We start from the raw sequence: 20,810 nt of genomic DNA, 5'->3' as shown, positions 1-20,810 counted from the left end.
CTTTAATAGAAATATGAATGGATATTAAAGTTTGTACGTGCCTCGCAGATGGCACATGAAAGGCTCGTATTCTACATTCACACAAAACCGTATCGTAACGCCTGGCAGCAGCTGATGTCACAATTATCGCGACCTAAATAACTCTCGCTATATAAATTCAGGCCCATCGCGCTGACATCGAACGTCAAGGCATTCACCGATACGTCAGCGCACCAAAGGCGATCCGTGGAGGGTTTCAAAGAGGCTCGCGCGATTTAATGGCAACGATCGCGAGGTATATACAATATATATATGTATTTGTTGTATAGCGGGTCCCGAGACCGAGAATCTTAACAGTGGCGATACTATCTGTCGCGGGGGACTAGGTATCCTCGAAAGAGGGACGTCAATGACGGCCCTCGAGTGTCCGGCGTCTCGTTAGCGACGATGACTCTTCCACTTTGCGAGCCCCGGGCTGCAAGAGCTTAACCACGTATTCTCCTACGTCGCACGGTAGCCGAGTGTCGATTACACGTACGGTGGATATAAATAAACCGGCGCGAAAATTAGTCTATGGAACGGTTTTTTCCCATGCTCCGCCAGCGTGACTCTCGAAAGTGACGGGTTCAATTTGTGCCTAAGACGTCGTCGAAAGGTGAAGGTCTTCGTTGCCGCGCGAATGTACGCCGTCCTCCATGATTTAATATCGTCATTCAACGCGTTGGTATGGTCGCTTCCCGTTATTGCGGCTAATTGCGACGAATTACGCTTCGCGGACGGTAATCGGAGAATTGTTTCTTTGTAACGATTATTAAGACTGTTATCGCCTTTTCGCGGCGCTCGCGATAACAATTACATCGATTTAACAAAGTTCTTAAATAGAAACTAGAATGGTAAAAAATTTTCTGTGCGATATAATTTATTAACGATCAACATCCGATTTTTGAGAAGAAAATTTTATGACGAATAAAATGATTTCAATAATGCGTAACGTTTCTTTAATTTTTCTGAGCGTATGCAAATGTTAATTTCTCAACTTTATCCAATTTTAGATACTAATACTTTGTAATGATACGAGCTGCGTATGGATTTTTTTCTACAATTCAAGAAACGCCAAGGCGAAATAAGAAGTTCGAGGACAACAGCTAATTAGATCTCGCAATCCTATTGCGTGGATTTTGTCATTCCTTATCGAATTATTTTCCAGACTTCTGAGCCAAATGAATCACGCCATTTATCATTAGCTTAATTTTCTCTCTTTCTCTCTGAATTATCGTCAAAATTGCGATCTAGAAAGGAGACAGTTAAAGTTACTTAATCAAGGCCGCCAGTGTGCTTTCTAGCATTCGGTAAAATGCGGGACAACAATGCGGAAATCTTCGTGATTTCTATGAGCCCACTCGAAAGCTGTTTCTGCACGTGATTAACAGGCGCGTTATCCACGGCTGAACGAGGTGCTACAACTCGTATAATACACTACCACGCACCCCGTGTAAACGGAACGAGGGACCCATTGACTTCGTTCATTGATTTTACGTCAATCTGCAGAGAGCACCCTTACGGGAATCTCCGTGATGCGTTTACCATAAGCGATAAGGGCGGCGCGCGGAGAGAGAGCTGCGGAGGGTCGTCCGCTCCGACACACCCCATGAAAGGGAAATAGAATAGAAATGACCCCCCACGGGAGTCGCATTAGGGACACATGGCTAGGCGACAAAGCCCGATTCCCTTCCAACCCTCCAGGATCTTAGGCATGTATACGGTTACATAACGTTACGTGCTTGCCACCCCTCGGATCGCTCGGGGGTTGGTGCGAGGGTTGGAATGTACACTCTCGTACCACCCTTCGATGATGGAAACGCCATTTTGTAAGCAAAGGACAATCGGCAGACGGACATATTTTTCTTTTGGTTCGTTCTTGATTTTATCACGCAAGAATAAAGAAATGCTCGTGCAAAAACCCGTTTATTATTTTTATAATGCACAAAGATTTGTGCGTGATTTGATTTTGTATTATATTTGCGATTGTTTCCAAATAAATCTAGTTTTTCATATACTAGCGAAAATAATTTTCTTTAATATCTAACAATGTCAGACATGATATGCAAATTAATTTGATAGACTGACATATTTATGATTTATTCATATTTTGCTTTGAAATTATTTAATTTTTGTATAGTGTCTCAATGTAATTCTAAAAGTATTATTTCTTCGCGATATTTGATCAACATTTCAGAATTCTTGTTTCATCTCTATATCATTCACATTGTCATAAAGAAGCATTAAAAGCCGATCGCTCAATAATTGACCTGTTATCACATACACACGTTGATTTGTGTCTAATCCGTCTTCGTAAAAGTACAAAAGCGATCTACAGCAGCGAAGTGGCGAAACGAGAGGATCAGCCGCATCGCAAATGGAGTTGACCAGGCGTGTTCTCTGGTAAAACCGGAGGATCTGTAGATCCGTATCGGGACGCTCTATGGACACCTGTTGTGTTGTGTCACCAAACAGTTCTCTAGGTTCGCGTTATCGCGCCCGGTTGAGTGAGTTCTCGTGTAAAGCCGAGACATCGGGGGCGGTCGCGAGCGGAGGCGAGAGGAGGACGGAGTCCTGCGAGAGAGGAGACAAAGGTTAATTTGCTACGAGCTGTAATCCGTCTCATCCGTTGGATGGAGTTCCAGGGCTCACGGACGGATGACAGCGGGCCGGATTACTGCCTCGCTCCGTCGAGGATTATATCGAGCGCGAAAAAAGATTAATCGGCGTTTCCACCCGACCAAAACCCCGTGCGTACTTTTAATGAAGCCAGGAGAGCACGTAAGCCAGCTGGGGGAAGGGAGCTTGAATACCATGGTTGCGTAATTGAACGAATAATCAGCTAGGCGCGTCAGCAAAATCGATAGTATTAGTCTTTAATCATTGTTTTTTTTTCGCGCTATCGATATCTCGTGCATGTTTGTCCGTAAAACTTCGACAATTAAACAAAAATTCGAAAATATGTTCATTTTTTTTTCATAGGATTCAAAAGTAAAGCATATAATGATAAACTCTTTTTAAAATTAAGTCTTAAGATTTCGATGAAACATCTTTAATGTTTAATTTGTTTTAAACTTATTTCAAGTTCTAAGTTAAAAGTGGATGTGACACGTATTTCTGCGCACATTCTGCTGCTCGCGTCCTCGAAACGGTAATTTTACCGGACTTTGGAATTTTCATTCGTTAACGCCGGGCAGCTTCCGCGAGGTATAAATTCGGAAAATGGCTCCCTTTCCACAGGACCTTAATTAACGCCTCCCGGATCTCGCCTGGGCCGCGGAATCGAGACGTGCCTGGGATCGCGATGTTACCCATTGTTCGCCAACGGTAGCATTACGGCTGTAACCATTGCGGGACGGCGCGGGAAGTCGAGCCGGTGCGGCGCGACGCGTCTCGTCGTTAATGTAATGGCGAAAATGGCGAAACGGCCCGACATCACGTAGAGGTAATTCGGCACGCGTACGCTCGTCTATCAAATTGATTTTCGCACCCCGCGTCCTTACGGGCACGTTTATTTCGTCGCGTTTGCCGGACGGCTACGACCCAGCTGTTCTGCATGTGGATTTCGCGTGCGTGAGAAACGTCGCGGTGATTTCTTCATAAATATCAGAATATTTTTTTATAATAAACGTATGAGAATTTTTTCTGGATAATGTTGATAGTTTAAATAATTATTTGTGTGATATAGGTATATTAATCTTATGGAGATTAGCTCTGGACATGTCTAGAAATGTGTTAAACGTCAAGAATAATACCGATCATGAAAGAAAGCCCTACGAAAATATGTTCTTTGTGAACTAAATCTGTTAGAGATCCCTGTCTCTGGAGATTTTTAATTCTTTGAATTTTTTTGATTTTATGAATGAGAATACATGTTTATTTAGGTTTGCTCAGGTAAAGTACAGATTTATCCTTATTCTATGCTATTTACAAATGCCAAAGTATCAAGATAAATCTGTGGTATTTTTGTAACCGTGAAATGCGTATTCTTTTCGTAAAACTGATTCTTCTCTGAATCATATTACAATTATGAATATGTTTGACATAATATTTGATCGTGTGATAATAATTGATGATGATACAACTAAATATACGTAACTGTAAATAGCAACTCTAACCACATTACATAATTGCTATCGTTATAATAAAATGATTACACGTGCCTACTTAAGCTGTACTAATTAATTGTAATAAATTGTAATAAAATAAAATTTGCTATTTATTATATTATGCTGATTTTGCTCTCAGTTGTTCGAATGAATAAAATGCGAGTTCTCCGTAAACAGATTGTCTTCATAAACAAACTTATGAGAGTTATTTATTCATTAAAAATATAAATCGATAACTGTAATTTATGAAAATTAAAAAAACGCAGCAAACATAAAAAATTTATCGAGAGGTAGTATTTGAATCATATATTATGTCGAAATAGATGCTTTTTTTGCATGGCAACTGAAAAGAAATCGGAAAATGAAAGAATGCAGACAGGACGTGACGAGACGTTTTTGAAACGTTCAAAAATGAGGACCGAGGAGAAATGGCAGAAGGCTGCAGCCGTCGCTCCATTTCATCATTTTGGTTCCTAAAGTCTGTCCTAATTGACTCGCGCCGGCGCCCAATCGAGCCGCAAATTATAGGTCTCGAGGAAAAGAGCGATTATCGCCTAAATAAGACTACAAACAAACAGCAGTGCTGACTATGGAAAAATGCCAGTTCCGGTAAGTTGAATTCAACCGAATAAGATATCCATCGACTGCGTAAGAATGTTTTTAGGTGTCGACGATATTTTTCACGTTCACTTTATACAAAACAATTTAAATAGAAAATTGCTTGCCTTTTTTTATCGTAACTATAGAATAAACAACTATTGAAATAAATATTCAAGCTTCTAGACAAGTGTAAATATGCTAACGAGAAATCATGGCTTAATTTTTAGACTTTTTTGAATATTTCGTTTAGAAAATTTAAAAATTGTATGAAATTTGGATGCGATATATTCGGTCAGATATTGCAATTTTTTAAATTATTATACGATAGAACATTTTCAATATATTATAGTAGAAAGATGTTTGTGCTTAATATATAACAAGCTGCACCGCAGAAAACGTAATTACATTAGCAAGATAAGCGGGTCTATTAATATACACATACTCACGCGATCAACAGCAGACGTGAGACAACGTCGACGCCAATTTGCGTGCGCGCGCGATACTCACGCAATCTTGAAGACGACTTTCGGCAGTTGATCGAGCGGGACTCCCTAGGTGCTGGCGATATCTCGACGAGGCATGAAGCGTACTAGCTATGGACGGGTACGTTTAAGCAGATCGAAATCTTATCGCCGGCCACGATCAGTTGCGGCGCTTGGGTCACGCTCAAGTGGGCTGTCTAATTTATCGAACGCGACGGCGCGATAATAACGGCTACCGCTTGCGAGGAGGGTGATGATGACGATGATAATAATAATAATAAAGTGACGGATGGAGAAAGACACGCGAATGAGAGCCGGTCGGCGGTAGAAGAGAGAAAGAGAGCGGCCACTCCTCACCATCGTGCGGTGTGAAAGTCTACTTAGCATTCGGTGTCACGTAGAGCCCGCGTTTTAATACATCAAAAACTCAGAAACCCTCCCTCCCCGCTGTCGCGGGGTTCCCGAGCGATCCTCCTTGCCGGGTGAGCGACACTCCTGGGAGCTCACTCCCCGCGTGGCATTCATTTGTTCGGTCTCACGAGAACCCGTTCTCGCAGAGAGAAAGAGAGATAGAGTGAGGGTGAGTGGTGATGCGTACCTTTTGTTTTGCCGGGGGTGCGCTCCGATTGGCGCGTTCGCCTGGTCGCGCCGGCCATGGCAGCCTTTTCCCGAGCAAGGGATATCGGGCCAATAGCCTCCTCGAGGGCGTTCCTGGGGCGGAGATTGCTACGCGTTCCGCATTCGTCTCGTCGTTGTCATTATTATTATTATCATCGCAGCAGCGATGTATACCTTTATGAGCTTCCGGCCGTGTCCGCAACGTCGGTAACAGCGGTGCTGGAGAAACTCACGTCGTTTCATTTGTCATACAGAAGATGGCGTTTCATGCACGATTTTTGAAATTCAGAGCAAACCCTAACAGAAAACAAAATACTTGTGATCAATATTTATATAAGAGAAAAAAATAGTCTTATTTTAGTATTAAGCGTATACAATATGTCCTTTGGTATAAATCCTACATATATATTATTGTTTCTATTTTTTTATTCTATTCCAGTCCAAACAATTACCTCTGTTAACCTTAAAATTTCTGTTCACCTTCGGGATGAAGTTTTGACTCGTACGATGCAGTGGATGATCAGTGAAGCATATGAATGTTCGATCTAAAAGTATATCTCGTTGTATATTACTGTAATCTATTGCTACTTAATAAAATTACCTTGTATATTTGATGAGAAAAACGAAGATCCTCTCAACTTGCAACAAGCCGTTCGGAAAGTTGAAACAGTCTGGCCACCATCAGTGATTTCAGAATGCAGACGCGGCTTGCACGCACCAATCAGAGATCCGCATTTTAGTATCACTGGCCACGGTTCTATTCCGCGTTTCTAATCACAAAATCGCATAACAATTGGCAATCTGTGTTGTCATTTCGCTCGTGAAAAAAAAACAAGCAATTCACGATGGAAATATTCGCACGGAAGTGCTTATCGAACGAATTTCAGGAGGATTAGGAAGTGTGCAAAGCTCACTGTAATTTTGTATCGCTAATTCGACGATCTGTTTGGGCGAACCCTCGCGACATAACGGTAATTCATGAATCATTCATCTATTATATTTTCTATTGTAAATGTATTACCTTTCTTATTCTCAAACTGTCTCGGTTCTTGGTTTTATCTCTCCAATCAACGATAGTATATGGTGATTTGGTGAAAATATAAATGTTTTTATCTATTCTACATTTGAACGCTAACAAAATCATGTAAAAAAACGTTGCGTAAAAAAACAAAAAATAAGACATATTATTGATTGTACTAACCTCGCAATAGAATCTAACCGAAAAATGGAACAGTGCAGCCATGGATCAATTTCACATTCCTAGTAACAATTTCGCGTCGTTGCATCGCGACAAAGTTGACGAGTCACTATTTGACTCATCAAAAATTTGTTAAATTTTGTATGATTCCAAGCTTGCCAGAATTATCACACGTAAGTATTCGTTGAATAAATTTTGCGAAAATAGAGCGCATCAAGTTTGTAATAATTTTGCATTGCTAATTAGGTTAATTCGTTCGCAAGTGAAACATCAGAGTATCGTCCTATTTCGGTCAGTGATATCACGATTGTTTAAACGTATTCACTGCTCCGATGCTGCCTGCTTCTTCCTATGCTAATCCTAAAGTGATCGATGGGTGAATGGTTGACATATCGGCTCATAGACTCTGACAATAATCACAATTCACTGTGAGGTAAGTTTCATTTCGACTGTATAATCTTTGAAAGAGTAAAAAAAAGGTAAACATAACAGAAATATATACTTAATTTATTAGACAGAAACAGTATTGGCGATAAGTGTTCACATTTTTTACATTAGAACAGAGTTTATAGAAATAACAACTTATACAAAATTTGCATAATAAAATTTATAAATCTGTTTATTTAACTCTTTTTCCGTGATTTTTATAATATTTTACGAGTTAATTTTGAATAATCCCTAAAAAGCGCCAGATTTTTGAGATTGGATGTCCGTATTTGCATTGATACATATGTGCAACGTAGTAATATAAATCGCATATTGTTTGTTTTCTATTTATTTATGAACGAAATATTTCTATTAACCTACAATTGCCAATTTTTGTTTGAATTTATTCAGTTAGCGACACCATTGATTTACGTAATACACATAGATGTTATTATCTATAACACACTATCGTTATTTAATAAGTTTATGTTAGATAAAAAAACACAGATGGCGTAATGTATCATTATCGATGCGCCACATTTATCACCGCTCTAGATTGCGGTCAAAAATCGAAACAATACGGCCGCGGATCGATCCTATACTCTCTGTGATAACTTCTCTCCGTTGCATCGCTACAGTCGTCAAGTGTACTCGCTGGATTATTGTTCAAAAATTCGTTAAATTTTGCGCGACTTGCGGCTTGTCGTAAATATCATATGTAAATATTTATCAAACAAGTTCTGCGGAAATCGTGCACGTTCGTTTGTAATGATTTTATCTTGCTAATTCGGCGGAATCTATCGCGGTAGATCGGGTTAGGTTAGGTTAGGATGCCGGTGTTATTATCTCTACTGTATTCTATATATATATATTTAACAAACTCTATTTAACAAATTATTTAACAAACATTACGTCGAATGAGCCAGCAAAAGTAGCATATTACATATTATTGTCGACGCGCCATATTATTGCTTTGAACTTGCAACGGAATTTCGATAGTCGAAAAACAGTCAGGCCTTGGATCGATTTTGTGTGACAATTTCGTGTTGTTATGTTGTGACCATTGTTCGACAAGTTTTATCCGTTATTTCGTTCGTCAAAAATTCGTCGCGGTTTGTCAGAAGTATCGTATGTAAGTGTTCGTCGAACAGATTTCGTGGAGACTGAACAAATTGAGCTCGTAGTAAATTCATGTCGTAAATTCGGTGTATCGTTCGGTTTTTAGTGAATTGTGCATCATCTAGCTTCGACAAGCGACGTCACAACTATTCGAACGCATCCATGGCTCCGATATTGCTCATTTCTGCTTGCGTCCTAATTCTGGAATCATCGATGGACGAATAGATGATTCATCAGCTTACAGTTTCAACAACGATCACAGCTCGTCATTGGTAAGTCTGTTCCACTTTATCAAGTCACGAAAAAGGCAATTCGTAAGGTAGAGAAGTGAGGGAAATTTTAAATGTTTTTTTTTTTTTTAGATCAGTTTTAAATCAACAATTTATTTTGAATAAGAGTAGCATTAAATTGCACATTGCGAATATTTTTTACACATAATTTAGTTTTAGCCTGAAAGATGCTATTCCTTTACTTGAAATTTATGCAATAAATATTATTATTTAAAATTGTCTCGTAATAAAGCAACAAATAATCAAATAATTTCCCTCGCTTTCTCTTTTAGAATAAGATCGATTTGGTAAAGAATTGTAGCTTCTTTTTTATATTTATTCTCTTACAATTAAAAAATATGAGAAACACAAAAATACTTATAAGATATAAATATACTTCTCAATTTGATTGTACTTTAATTAAAAGATAAAATATATAGAAGAAGAAATATAAAAATATCAATGTAAGATATATTTTAAGCGTATACTGATTTATGAGATCGATTTTATTGAATGTTAATTGAATGTTAAATCTTTGGGCACTTTTACGGAGCGTAAAGTTACGAGAGAGAATCGTAACTGACAGACTTCGGCATAATTCATCCTGCTAAAGGTCAGAGGTTTTAATATCCTCTGCTGGACACCCACTTAGCAGCGATAATTCGAATTAATAAGCGCAAATTGGCAGACCCTTGCTGCTTGCCAATGTAAGTCGAACATCCGATCTCAAGCATCGATGACTCCTTATAAGCTCTTTAAAAATAGTTTTTAGGACATTTCTTATAGAAATTTGTGTTAGTATAATGCGATAAAAACGTGACAAATATAATTATTTGCAATATATTATATATATGATATAATATATATGATACAAAGTAGAATATCTTAAAATATATCTACAAATCTTATATTTTTTTAATATTATTTGGTATTTAATATTATTTATAATATTAATTGTTTTCTATGGAGAAGCTCCATAGAAAACAGTTTCAACAAATAAAATTTAAGTCAACTTAAGTGGATTTTAAGTGGATTAAATGGATTTATTTTAATTTAAATTTAATTAAAATGTTATGTGTTAGACATAACATAAAAAATAATTAGAAAATTTATAAAAAGGTTATATCAAATTTTCTAAGAAATAGCTATGAGTTTGACAAAAAATCTATACTAAGGTGAAAGTACGTTTTGGGACACCCAAGTGTAAAGCGACATTGTCACGTAATTAATGTAGTCAAACGATTTATATACAAATGAAGTCGAATCTCTCGCAAACTTTACGGGAAACTTCTCGCAACTCAAGCACTTTCGTAAATTACGAGGATCTTGTCGTCGATACGAACACTATAGCGAACGTAAACCGTGCGGCTGAAGTCTCGCTTGCACGACCGATTCGGGCGTATATTCGTCTCTCCATGCCGTCAGGGTGCGAGCAAATGGCGCTCATTTGTAGTGATAGGGATCGGTTGGTATCTCGCAAAAAGCGCGGGGCTTAACGACCGAGATGCGCCTATGTGATATCCGGTCACAGATCCGTCAGTGATATCGAGCAAGGCTCAATGCGCTCGCCGGAATTAAAAATGTATTACGCAAGGTGTCGTTCACACGCGGTCCGTTTAATCGACGAATGTTCGCGTTACGGAAACAGGCGTCACGAAATTAAAACGGCAAATATGTAATAAACATTTGTATTCTTAAGTACGTTCTTAAGTAGTGTCATATTTCTTGAACTAAATATTCTTTGCCGAATTTAAAATCAAATTTTGTTTGATAAAATTTTTATCTATTCCAATTTATCTTCATAAGATTTTGCAAGTTTTAACACACGACTAATATTTTTCTAAAGATATAAATTTAATACAAAATTTAAATTTCTAAAGAGTATATTATTTAAATAAAAAGAAAACCTATTTTTAACAATGATATGATGATAAATGTCGCGTATTTGTAGATTATTTTTTTAATTGACGCAAAACTATCAATCGATAATTCATCCGTGCTTAATTATTGTGTATACATGAGGACGTAAAATGTTGCTATTAATTGTGGTGATATATTTCGTTGATAAAACGGTCGGCGTCGTATAATATAACGTTCGCTTTCACATCGATTCCTAGAAGCCGGTTCATCTGCATGAGAACAGCGGGCAGCGCTCAAAGCGGGAGCCTATAATTAGCGGGCTGACGCTAGTGGTTTTATAAAACGCACTTTCTGGTAATTACCTATTCGACAATATCACGCCGCGTAACATTGCACCTCTCTGTATATATCATCCGATTTATCGCCGGCGGACGTGTCTTAGATTGATGCGCCGCGCGCCGTTGTTCGCGCTATGCATAATGCAAGGATGCGCCGTGTTACGAGCGCTTTGCGGCCGCGGTTGTCGTTCCGCACGACGTAAGTGCATTGTCCTACGTCCGACTGTATCCTACATTTTAACGTAAAACTTGAAAAACCGTCGTAACCGCGTCGGCGCTGCTTAAGATGCGAGTCGACAAGCAATTATTTTTTTACTGCCGTTCGTGAATTAAAAAAGAGACGAGCATACATAGTTTGCACTCTTTGTTAAACAGCATGCGGATGCGTTTCCGCAGTATCACCTAACGGTGTATAGTTTTTTCTCATAAATAATCATTTACGATAATCAAGTAATTAGCAGGCGGATAGAGCGCAGCTTATTTCGTATCACAAACTTGGGCAACCATCCGACTTTGTATAACATATATCTTATGAGTTACTTATGGCAAATAGATCAATGTTTTAGGATCTTTCTGGAAAAATATTTATTGGGATTTGCATAAATAATAATTGGTGAAATGAAAAATTTTTGGCAAAAATGTAGTAATTAATATAAGAAAGAATTAGAAGTGATATTGATATTTATGAATTCTATACGATTTTCGAGCATAAAACTGATATTCTAAATCAATCATTCTCGATCTATAATTTAAGTAAAATATCTTTGATACACATGCGCGCGAATCAGGCGCGTCGCGAACACGATGCAGTTGCGATACAATTGACGATATGATGCTGGATGCGCCAGCTTCGATATACAGTTTCGCTCGTTCGGCAGCGTTATCGCGTTTTTCCCAGTTGGCACTTCAGCCGACGACGAAAGCCGTCGTCGTCGCGACGGCGGCGGAAAGGGGGGGACGAAGCGGAGGCCGTGGAGGACGGATACATAGGAAGAGAAAAAAAAAGGGACACCGCGACGCGCGCGCGGCGGAAGGAGTTGAGAAATGTCAGCCGGCAAATTGGAAGAGGGGTGGGAAAGGGGGATGGGGCAGGGGCGGGCGACTCTCTACGGCAGCTCCGACGTCAAATAAACATGCCAGGACGAGCAATTTCGAATATTAGAAGGTCCCGCAGGGTAGGTGCATCCTGCGTCAGGGCGCGTGAGCTACGGTGATGACGTTCGACCGCAGGACGCATCAGGGACTCACTTGCGCGGCCCGTTGCAATTGCAAGTGCTGACCGCAAAGTAAATGGGCGCTGGACAGCGGGAATTAAAGATCCTTTCGCGTTGTCGGTCTGTGCGAAAGACGAGAGTTTCAACGTCGTCCGATGCGAATGCTGGATTTGGAAAGATGTATCCGCGATTTTGTAAAATCGCTTGCAGAACTCTTCTTGCAACTTGATAACTGTGGGATGGTTATGTAAAAATGTTATTATTTTTAGAACAAACGTTTTCTACGGCGTATTTTTCGTTACGTAAAAATACGTTCTGCACGTTGCACAATTACGGATATTTATTTTCTTAAAGTACGAGAGAATAATAAAATTTCTATCGATAGATGCTAATAATTAAAGAATTATCGCGCATTAGTGGTAAAGAAAAATAATAGTTATTAAAATTCTATTGATAAATATTAAAATAGGTCAATAATATGAAGATAAAAATGACTTTTTTTCCGAGGCTTGTGGTTACTTTACAGCTGCAGCTATAGCCAAGACTGAACCGCAAGTGAAATATTGTCGTTTATGCTTATTGCTAACGCTAAGATAAATTATTAGAAATATAATTTACATTTTCTAGTCAAAGAAAATATTAAATCCGTGCTATTTAACAACTCTCGTATACCAGCACAGCATCACGATCGGGACATAATGACGTTCAGCATTCGTCTAGCCTATGATTGGTAGCTTTAATTGAGGGAAGAATGAATCATTCGTCTCTCCCGCTTTTTAATTCGCCGAATGGACAATTAGGACTGCACATAGCTGTTATCTTGCTCGATTTTTTCCCGCATTAAAATGTCAACGATTCCAACCTCTGTGACCATATATATTAGAATTGTTTTCTTCTCAATTCATTGAGGAAATCCATTTATAACATATGGAAGATAATACGTAATTTATATACAATGCTTTCTCAAATTTGCACCATTCAGCTGTTGTACGAACTATAATAAGACTTAACTGGAGCAATCATTTGGAGGTGTATATTTATCGTTGATCAGAAATTAGAATCACGTAGCGCGTCGATCTTCGAAACAAAGCATTCGTCTGACGGATAATTTCGCGAGGGAAAAGGCGAAAATCTTCGGCTACGCGTGGCAAATTTAAATAATCTTTCAGAGAGGGAGAAAAGTAGAAGACAGATTCATTGACTCGTAGGGGTGGCAAACCCTATAATCTCAGTCACGTGCAACTACGGGGTTGAAGGCGTCAATGAGACACGGCCGAACGAATCGCAGTTTGATATTGGCGCCGAATACGGTGCGATAATAAATATCCGATTGGAACGTTCTTCTCGCGATAAGCCGACATAGCAATGGCGGCCGCGGCGTGAAAATTTTATTGGCTCAAACCGTGTACGGATCTTCGATCGGCGAAATCGCTCGCTCGCTTGCCCGCGTCACGCTCGGCAGGGATCGAGCCGATGCTCGGCCAGAATGCGATTCGCGCCGGATCTAATTTGCATGAGATCGAACGCGCGAGCCCGACTTAAGTATAAGTTTCTGCATCGGAGTGCTGGCTAGCAAAAAAGCTCGCCTGACGAGCACGTTGCGCGCTCGTTAGATCGCGCGCCGATATAGCGCGATTGCCGCGTCAAATTATTCGTTTCGTCGACAGTGTATTGATACGACGTGATTTATAAGGGGAACATGTGAGCAGGCTTGTATTTATTGAGCCAGTATCTTTAATAAAAATAACAAAATACGTTTTAATTTTTTAATGGCAGATTTTTTATGGAAAATATTAATGCAAAGTGTTAAGTCTATTATAAAATTGTAACACTTTGTTATTTATAATTTACGCTTATTGTTTTTTAAAGAAACTGCTGGCTAAATAAATGCGCTTTATAGAAATTTCAACGCTACACATTTTTTTGTACGTAAAGATAACGTTAAACAATAACGGGAAGCGACGCGTTCAGTTTAGTATCCGTGTTTTCGCATGACAAAAAGTCTTCAGTCGGCTCCTAATTGTATATCCAGCTTCTTCAGACTTTAGAGATACTAACATCCCGACCGCTAATATTGATTATCCTTTGTAATTAATGTGTCAATCTCCCTCCTCTCCGGCGCGCGAAGGAAGCTAATTGCGGAACGCCTCGTATCTCCTTCAAATTACCGTCTCCCGACGCCGTCGAGATATCGACCGAAGGACGCGCTACGACTACGCGCAAGAATCGGCCCCCGATACTATCAATAAGTTGAAAAAAGGACCAAGAATCTCCGTGGCTCCAACTGCCAGATCCATTTCGCGCCAGTTCGATCTCGCTCGCAGGCAACAGTACCGTAAGAACGTAGGCGCTGCGAGAGGTTCGTCGGCCCTCGAAGAGGGAGATCGAACCGCGGTTCGCCGGCCACAAATAGCCGTTCGAGTGGCGGAACGAGGGATGAGGAAGGGCAGGGGGGAGGGTTTGGCGAGCGGGAGGCAGCAGGAATCAGGGGAGGAGAGTAACATGCCGAGGACGTCTCGACGATGACTGGTGCATCGTGCTCGGGACGTGAAGCGGAGACGCGTGATTCTCAGAAAAGGGCCAGGCTAACCGCTCCCCGTCCGATAGAGTCATCACGTGTCGGCGCTAGGATAGTACTTTTATTGTAACATATCGAGCATGGGGTACCGGCCGGGCGTGTGTATGCGTGTGGACCAGTCCGGTTGACGGAGCAGGGAGAGACGGACACGTTCTTTCGAGCGCAGGGGGGAAAAATCGATTGCGGGGCTAAGTTGTCTCGTACACAGCGGGGGTGCTTCGACGCGGCCGTTGTATGATCGATCTGACACGGGGCACCGCGTCCCCCGTCGCACGTACCTAGCACTCGTCCTGGACTCGCCGGGATCCGTGTGCGCAGTCCTGTACAACCGGGAATCCGACGATCTTGCAACATAACGACCACGCGAGCGGCGTCGTCGGGGAATTCGTTCGGGCGTTCGGCGGGATTGATTGAAATCACGCGCGAGGATTACAATCGATTTCGGGGGTACGGGACGGCACAGTCGCGGCTGTCCTGAATCGCTCCGGTGCGCCATGCGAAAACAAACAGCGCGAGCGGAGCTTTGGAGCAATTTGTAGAACGAGGGATCTCGCGGCTCGGGGCTGCGGAGATTTGATCGTGGGCGGCTCCGTTGATCAAAGCGACAGGTTTCCAGTTCTGCACCGCGCGCGGTTCTAAGCAATATCACCACGGGATTTTATCGCGGAGCCGTAAATACCGATCGCGATGTATCTCCTTCAACGGATCCCGTTCCCAGAAAGATCCGATCTGCACACATTTGATTCGCTGTCGAACGACTCGCGAATTGCACGCCCGGCGACTTTCTACTGGTTGCGCGTAGATTAATATCTCTATGCTGTATGTGTAGCGAAGAGCGTAATACGCTTGAGCGTATCATTTTAGATCGCGATCGACGAAAACTCACTCTCTACGTGATAGATCTTAATCCTGCACCGGGGCTACTAATTATAAATTTATTACAATCTGCTTGCTTTCTTTGCATTGTTTTTCAATTTCACAATTACTTTTTTTCTAAATTTTACAGAAAAATATCTCTTTGGATATTTAAATCTCTTTTGTATATATAGAAAATATTTTAGAATTAATAATATAAAATAAATATAAAAAGGTCGTGTTAAACCTCGCAAGCTCAACGCGAAGCAACATCTGCAGTAAGCGCGAGTGGTGCAGGATTAATGAGAAAAATCACGGATGAGGGGAGATAAGCCTGGAGTTTTCGTCAACGGCGACGACGACGACAGCGGCTGTCCCGTCGGCGCGCCGGCAAATGCATTATAGTAAGTACGAGATTGCGTGTTTCAATTATCCGAGGTGATTCGCCCCGAGGTACATATCGGGATTGTCTTCGTCTCGTCCTTCCCCCCGCGCTCCCCTCTCGCCGTCCGCGGTCCGCGCGCGAGGAATCGCTTCATCATAATCGGTCATCCGGCGTTTTTCTACGGGTCGGACCCCCTACCGGCACGACGCCCGGATATCTTAGCATCGAAATGCCGCGCTGACAGGCAAAGAATTTGATATCGTGATTAGCTCGTTACGGCATTGTGCGTTAACGCGCTGCAACGACTCGATCTCGTCTTTCTCTCCCGGGAGAGAACGGCGAGCCGCGGGTTTCTCATCTCGGAGATCCGGCGCGATTGATTCCACGCTCGATGTGTAAATAGGTATCGCCGCCGCTGCGCGGTTTATACTCGACTCTAATTAGCGTATAATTCATACGCGAGTCTACGCCGGTTCGCTTTTATCTGGATTGAATTATCATCGCGGGATGATGTAGAAATAACCCGTCGTACGTTCCCGAGAGGCGGTAATTGGTAATTAACGTAATTGTTTCTTCCGAGGTGCGCCGAGAGTTACCGCAACCGTTTATTTCATCTTTCTTGTTTAGAGATGACAAGTAAATTATTAGCCACTTAATTCGTTTCGTAATTAGCAGATATCAATTTTATCAAGTTTAGATTATGAACTTTTAAAATAGCATCTCGTCTGCGAAATCGAGTTTCTCGCTTCACTTTCGTCCTTTCGTCGTCGGCGCTTAGTAACATACTAACGACATGCGCGTCTCCCGAGTTCGTTTCGTATATATTCGGTTCACAGCGATTGCTCTCGTGTGCTCTCTTGGCAGAGGCTATCGGCTGGATCGTGTGCCAGAGCGCGGAAGAGCGTAGCGGAGTCGCGACGCCGTCGGAGAGGTGTCACGATAATTCAAATCCCTCCTATTCTCCTATTTGCACTTCGAATCCTACCCTTCGGCCGGGGTGCACCCATGGGCGTTGCTCAACCGTGGCCTCATTACCAAAGCAAATATTTTATAGTCGAATCCCCGCTGACGACGACGACGACGACGACGACGTCGACGACGACGACGACGACGACGACGACGACGATGACGAGGCTCGGGGAAGAAGCTGGCGCGGAAACGAGATGCCGCCGGATAGGAGTTGAGATGTGAAAAAAGGATCTTTGAATAAAGCTTGCGAGAGAGCTTTCTTTCTCTCTTCTTCCTCTTCCTGTCCTCCAACCTTTGCTCCGACCACTGCCGACGACGACGGCGACGACCGTTGCCAGGGGTGCGCGTCGCGGGTTGAGGGAAATAAAAGGAATCCCTTTTCACCGGCTCCCGCGATTTATCTTTAAAAAAAAAACTCGCTTGTTTTATATCCAACATTCGGCGCCCTTCCCCGCAGCAACGTTGTCGATATTCCGAGGTGAAACGATCGGCGTTAAAAATTAGATAGGTCGCGGCGTCCCCTCTCGCTTCTTCCTTCCGTTTCCCTTTCGCAGCTCGCGAATCGATGCCGAGAGAGGAACCGGGGTGGAGAGGTTTCTCCTTTCTTCTTTTGTAGGAAATATCTACGAAGCGGAGTCGATTTATTGCGAAGCTGTGACAATTGAATCTCATTGTTGTCGTGCCAAGTTAATACACATATTTAGAAAATTATGATATTAGAACTTAAATATTACTTCGTCCTACTCGATGCAATATTTTACTCAATAGCCTATAATTAAAGAATGATAAAAATTAATTTTATTCAACAATAATTTTTGAACTTTGCTTATTAATTATAGGAGTGCAATATCTATGCGCAATTTTATACGCAATTTTCTCTCAATGCTCAATCATTGTTTCTCTTCAACGATTATGAATAATATATTCCCATTTTCGTCTGTCGCTTTATTATTCGCACAGCTTCTATACCTAAGCGTTTCCTATGTACACGAAATCCACGACGTTTGATCAATTTCCATAATACGCTTAAATTGATCCTTCGCCCAACGGATGCAGCGAGCGACGCAGTGTATCCTTTGGTATTCGATTGAATCGTCAATTTGTCTAGCATTATATCCAGGTCTCGCCGGGGCAGGGAAGGGATGAAATGGGGTGGCGGAAAAAGACGGTCGGTCGGGATGGGCAGGGGGATGACAAGGCGAAGGGAGGAAGGCAAAGGCGGACCGTGTGTCTCCAAAGGATTTCGTGTATTTAGGATAACAAGCTGCTCCGCCCCCGAATTGGTATGCAGAGACCCCGCGAGTAACTCCTTTATATTGACATATCGTCGAACGTGATCCAAATACATGCGACATTATACCGAATTGCGAACAAAGCTGCCGTCGCGGCGACCTCCTCGTCAAATCGCTCGTGAATAGAAAACAAATCGTCCGTGAGGCAAATTTCGCGCATTCGGCTAGAATCGTATGTGCAAATCGATTATGTACAAGTCGATTTCGTTTCCGTGCGAAGAACGCTGACCGGACTCGAAATTCCACTAACATATCCAGAGTTTCCTATTTCTATCTCCGATGTGCAAAATTAAAAGATATCAGCGGAAAGCAACGACGTGTTCTGTGTTCTATTTTTTATGAATTATCTTCAAAGATTGCTATATTTTTATGAATTCTTACTTCGTCAAAGTGATCTCGGCGTTATTTGCCAGGAAGCAATTATTATTACAGCTTCGCGAATAATTGCAATACTCATAGTATGTGCTCGGTGATGCGCAAAGCTAAAAAGAATGACTAGACAGGAAACGTGGGTCCTTTACGCGATTGCACCGGCCAAATAACAAAGTAACCGAAGATGGATATCCGTTTCAAATATTCACGCCCTTTTCGCGCCGCCGCGTGAAATTGATGCGTTTAGAGACCCCTTTACTGGTAGGCGGACAGTTACGGCGGCATAAATATTGCCGAGAGCCCTGCTGACCACATGGCACAGATACGTCCCTGAATAATATTCATCCTCGCGTACGTGGCCCGCGGGTACCGGAAAGCTTCGTCGTCGAAAACGCCGATCAAAGTTTCCCTCTCGCTAAATACAGTCTTTGCTCTGTCGATTCTAGGCTTTGGTATTTTATTTTGCAAATTAAACATTTTAAGAATTATTTAGCGAAATTATGAAGGATAAATTTAGGAAAGTGAAAATATTGCAACGCTGTGGTAAAGTTTTATTTAATGCATTTCATGAAAAAATATATATCTTTCTATTTATTTCTATTGGAGAATATAAGTTTTTATTGAGTGATACATAAGATGATAGACGCTAATATCTATCACATAGAAGATGCTAAGCGAGGAAAAGATTTTTAGTGTCGTACTCCATCGTTATAAAGCAATTTGCCAGTCGGTGTCCTGAGAGAATCCGGATTGCATTCCGGTGCAACGCGGCTTGCATCGCCATAGTCGCATTACGCGCATCTCGCGCGAGCGAGCGAATGCGCATGGTGACGGTATTTGTTCAGGCATTCCGGTAGGAAATTCTAGGCGACTAAGAGATTATTCGCGGCACCCGTTGCGTGAATATATAATAGCGCGACGTGTTTATGTATCCAGCTATGACAGGCACTTCCGTTTCCGTCGAGCGCTCTTGACTTCGTTCCGTTTCTGAACGCGTAAATGTGTTTACGTACACACACGTACACCGATACGCATCACAACGTCGTCCGTCATTGCCCCGCGCATCATGCGTAACGTCGACGGTGCCTGTCATCGACGGATTTCTCGTAATATTTTAAGATATCGGATCTTCTTATCGATCCGGAGCTCCGCTATCTATGATGAGAAACTTCGCTACTTGGCGAACTTTCGAAGAGCAAAGTTTAACTGGAAAACTAAGTAGCTTTGTGCAGTCCACTGAGGTACCTATCCTTAGGAAGTTAACGTTGAGAAATACAACGCTTTGCATTTTTAGCGATCTATACATATTTCAACACGAAAACCCTACGCGTGCTGCGCGTTCCGCATTAAATCTACAACGGACTATAATTATTCGTAAATACTCCTTTTGAATATTAATTGGCGAGACAAACTATCAATCTTGATTTAAGTTTTCTGGTACGTGCTGCTAATTATTCCACGATAATTAAATATTTCACGCGCAATAATAATTATTAATATTCAGAGTGCATGAATATTAATAACAAGATTGCTTTTTGATGTCGCCGTGCATAATTAGCGAGGTATCGCGACCTTGAAGTGTTAAATCCGCCATTAACGCACCACGTCACGTCGCCGTTACTAATTCGACTTTAATTCCTACGATTATTTTCAACGCGCCGACACCGCTCGCCATTACGAGCGCGTCCATTTATTTTAACTTTTCCTGCCGTCGCGTTTCCTGGCTACCGTTCTTCTTCTCACCAATTTATCGGCTTCTTTCGGTGCGGTCTTGACCATTAGGTTAATTAATTCGGGTTTTAGGGTTTCCGACACACTCTTGCGGGCGCGGCGGGCAAAGTCAAAAGTGTCAAACCGACGGACGGCGCTTTGAAAAATGGTGCGCCCGGGGTGTTAATTGTCTCGAACACGAATATCCTTAAGGGGCGCGCGCCACCGGTTTGTACAACACTGATCGCCATCTGTTCCGTCAAGTGACTCTGCACGTTGCAACAATGTTGATTCTCCCGGTTTACGTGCAAAAAGTACGCCAGAGAGAGAGAAGCTTATCAGCGCCGGTGCGCATAATTATGTTATCTGTTCTACGCGAAACACTGTAGCTAATTATT

The 20,810-nt window shown here is 41.7% G+C and overlaps 1 protein-coding gene and 1 long non-coding RNA gene across 2 annotated transcripts in view; one reads left to right on the top strand and one right to left on the bottom strand.

Annotated features, from left to right (window-relative positions):
• Nucleotides 1–5,584: 5,584 nt before the first annotated feature.
• Nucleotides 5,585–6,606, bottom strand: LOC105672137 (uncharacterized). The gene is made up of 3 exons (XR_001100762.2): nucleotides 6,429–6,606; nucleotides 6,280–6,372; nucleotides 5,585–6,124 (listed from the first exon to the last, which is right to left on the bottom strand). It is a non-coding gene; the product is annotated as an uncharacterized lncRNA (long non-coding RNA).
• Nucleotides 6,607–8,071: 1,465 nt separating this feature from the next.
• The window catches only part of LOC105672220 (very long chain fatty acid elongase 4-like), a 170,230-nt gene continuing 157,491 nt past the window's right edge, over nucleotides 8,072–20,810 (top strand). Inside the window, exon 1 of the mRNA XM_067354095.1 lies at nucleotides 8,072–8,842. The gene's annotated coding sequence lies outside the window, so the exon portion shown is untranslated. The remainder of the gene's footprint in view (nucleotides 8,843–20,810) is intronic.

This window comes from Linepithema humile, chromosome 4 (genome assembly GCF_040581485.1).
Source record: "Linepithema humile isolate Giens D197 chromosome 4, Lhum_UNIL_v1.0, whole genome shotgun sequence".
Classification (NCBI taxonomy): Eukaryota; Metazoa; Arthropoda; class Insecta; order Hymenoptera; family Formicidae; genus Linepithema; species Linepithema humile.
The sequence above is the reverse complement of the archived record's forward strand: the minus strand, read 5'-3'. Positions and strand labels throughout refer to the sequence as shown.